This window comes from Myotis davidii, unplaced genomic scaffold (genome assembly GCF_000327345.1).
Source record: "Myotis davidii unplaced genomic scaffold, ASM32734v1 scaffold939, whole genome shotgun sequence".
Taxonomy (NCBI): domain Eukaryota; kingdom Metazoa; phylum Chordata; class Mammalia; order Chiroptera; family Vespertilionidae; genus Myotis; species Myotis davidii.
Window position 1 is genome coordinate 457497 of NW_006290535.1, and position 2947 is coordinate 460443.

Genomic DNA, 2947 nt, shown 5'->3' on the forward strand with positions numbered 1-2947 from the left:
GAAAACACCTTGGTGTCTGTGGTGACAGGCAGTGGCTGCAACAGTGGGGTGATGGGGCTGGTGCCTTCCCCTGATCAGCCCTGTCACCTCCCACAAAGGGAGGCCAGACTGCAGCTTAGGCCCGCTCCCCAAGGGGAGCAGGGAGCAGGCCTAAGCCATCAGAAGGACATCCCCTGATGGCTACCAGTATGTGAGAGGGGGCAGGCTGGGCTGAGGGACACTCCCCCTCACCCCTACCCAGTGCATGAATTTCGTGCACCGGGCCCCTAGTATTATAAATAAAATAAAATAAAAATATGACGGAAAAACATAGTTATTGTTAATATAAAAAATAAATGTGTTCCATTCAGCACTTTAAGAAAGTGGATCGGGCCCTGACCGGTGTGGCTCAGTTGGTTGTAGCGTCGTCTCGTCCACCAAAAAGTGGCAGGTTTGATTCCCATTCAGGGCATATATCCAAGTTTCATGTTCAACCCCCTGGCCAAGGCATGTGAGTGAGGCAACCAATTGATGTTTCTGTTTCCCTGGCTCTCTCAAAATCCATTTTTCAAAAGCGGATCAGAATAATTTTCTATACATTATTTATTTGTGACATATGCACTGCTTACTTCCAGAAAACACTTGAAGCTATTGTTATGAAGGCCAAGAGCAATGGGACAAATTAAAACTCTCCCTGGGAAAAATGTTGACTATAGATTGCATGTTACAGCATCAGTTTGGAAGGTTAACACCACAATTTAAGAGGTTTTAAAGCCCAATTTGTTCTGAAGGCTGAGTTTAGCTGCATACACAGCTCGCCAGGGGTCAGGTCCTGGCTGTGCCCTCACTGTGACCCACTTCTATTTCTCCTTTATCCTCTCCCAGCACCAAACCACTCCTTTGGGTGGTTTTGCTGCTCATTAGCACCCCCACTAGAGACTCGCAGGCAGGAAGGACTGAAATGCCCCTGGGTCAACAGTTTCCCTTCTGCTTCTCTGGGGCTTGGAGGGATGGTATTTGTATGTATGGAGGGGGGAGGCTTCCTGGATGAAAGTGATGGGAAGGTGTTAATTATCCATTCTTCTACAGTGCAGCACCTACATACACAGTCCACCGGTCTCCTCCTGTCTCACTACACAAACCACTTAGATCCACAAGGCGCAATATGAAAATCTTAAAGCTAGACTGAGACTCTAATTTCCATTTTTAATCTCTTCGCACAGCACCCTTACTTCTGCTGGAATTCTGCCAGCGAGAACCCCACCCTTTAAGCTTTTCACAAGGTAAGCTGCAACACTATCAGACATCTCTCAGGCAAATTCAAGAAAAGAAGCAAAGGGTAGAAGAAGAAAAATTGGAGATATTTTTCATTCTTCCTACTGGGTAGATTATTTTTAAGATTTCTTTTTTAAACATATATATTTATTGATTTCATAGAGGAAGGGGGAGAGAGAGAGAAACATCAATGATGAAAGAATCCTTGATTGGCTGCCTCTAGCAAGTCCCGCCCCGCCCCGCGCCCCCCTCCCCCCCTTACTGGGGATCCATCCTGCCACCAGGCACGTGCCCTGACCAGGAATGACCTCCTGGTTCATAGGCGACGCCCAACCCACGCCAGACGGCACCACTGGATGGATTTTAGCAGTCCTTGCATGTTTATCTGACTAAAGCTGACTGTCAACTGCAAACTTTTTTTACTACAGCTTTTTTAAAATTTAGAAAAAGAAAAACACAATTTTTAAATATCTTACACCAAAACTATTTTTCCCATACTTTTCACCACACTCATTACCTTCAAGACTATTTATGGCCAGCCCTCACTAGCAGAAAAATATAACAGATTGGCGGATTATGAAAAATGGGTCTGGCAGAAATGCCCAGGAATTTTTGAGGGTTTGGGGGGCGGAGAACAGGCATGTTTTAGTTCTTTGATGTTTGTTTCAAATTGCCCCAAATTATAAAGTGCTTCCATGCAATTTAATGTGCAAAAGGAGGCACTGCTTAAGAATTTTTCATTTGACCAACTGAGCTTTCACACACACACACACACACACACACACACACACCTCAAAAGGAAAAGTTTTAAGTAAATTGCTTAACTGTAACTTGGTATTCTTAAAAAAACAACAGCACACCTTTTACTCTACTAGGTGAAAACTACTTAGCCGTATTCATGGTAAAACAAACAAACAAACCCACAGGCTGGATGGAAATAGTTTAGCCAAGGAAAAATGCCTGGGGTGTGTTTATTTAGCATACGTTTCTCGCCCCCCGCCCCCTTTTCTTTGTCTTTTTGGTGAGGCCTGGTTAAGTTTCTCCCTGCTTCCAGGAGTGGATCAGCAACCAGACTTCTAACCTGCTTACCCGCCTCACCCGTGAACCAGCTATGGGTGCAGAACCGGCCCCGCAGACAGGCCTGTGCCCCTCCAGCCAGCGTCCGCCCTGGAATACCCGTGCGCACACCTGGCAGAGCTGGGATAAACCTACACGCTGTCCAAGCACTGGAGCCCCCTCCCCCAATAACAGGGGTAGGGAATGCTCCCCTTTCTCCTGGCCCCGCACCGCCGGAGTGTCCTGCAGAGGGGTGCTGGTACTGCCCCTGAGGGCCCAGTGGGAGCAGCCTGAGCGCCAGCGATCCCGGGTCCCGCCTTAGTCCACGCGCCCAAACAGCGACCTCAACTCTGCAGCCTGCGCGTCAGTGGGCGCGAGTCCCTCGGGATGTGGGTGTGCGGTCCCCAGAGCTCCTGCCAGCGCGGGTCCAGCGCGGTCCTCTGGGCGGAAAACTTGGAAACTCACAGCACAGAGCGTGACCTCCCCCCGGAGGAAAGGGGGCCCTCGGTGGCCCCCGCCGGTTCCATCGGACGCGCCTACACGGCCCATCCCGGCGCCCTGACTCGGGCTACTGCGAGGCGTGCACCCTGCTCCGCGCACCAGCCCGCAGTGGGGAGGTTGGGGGAGTGAGTGTTTG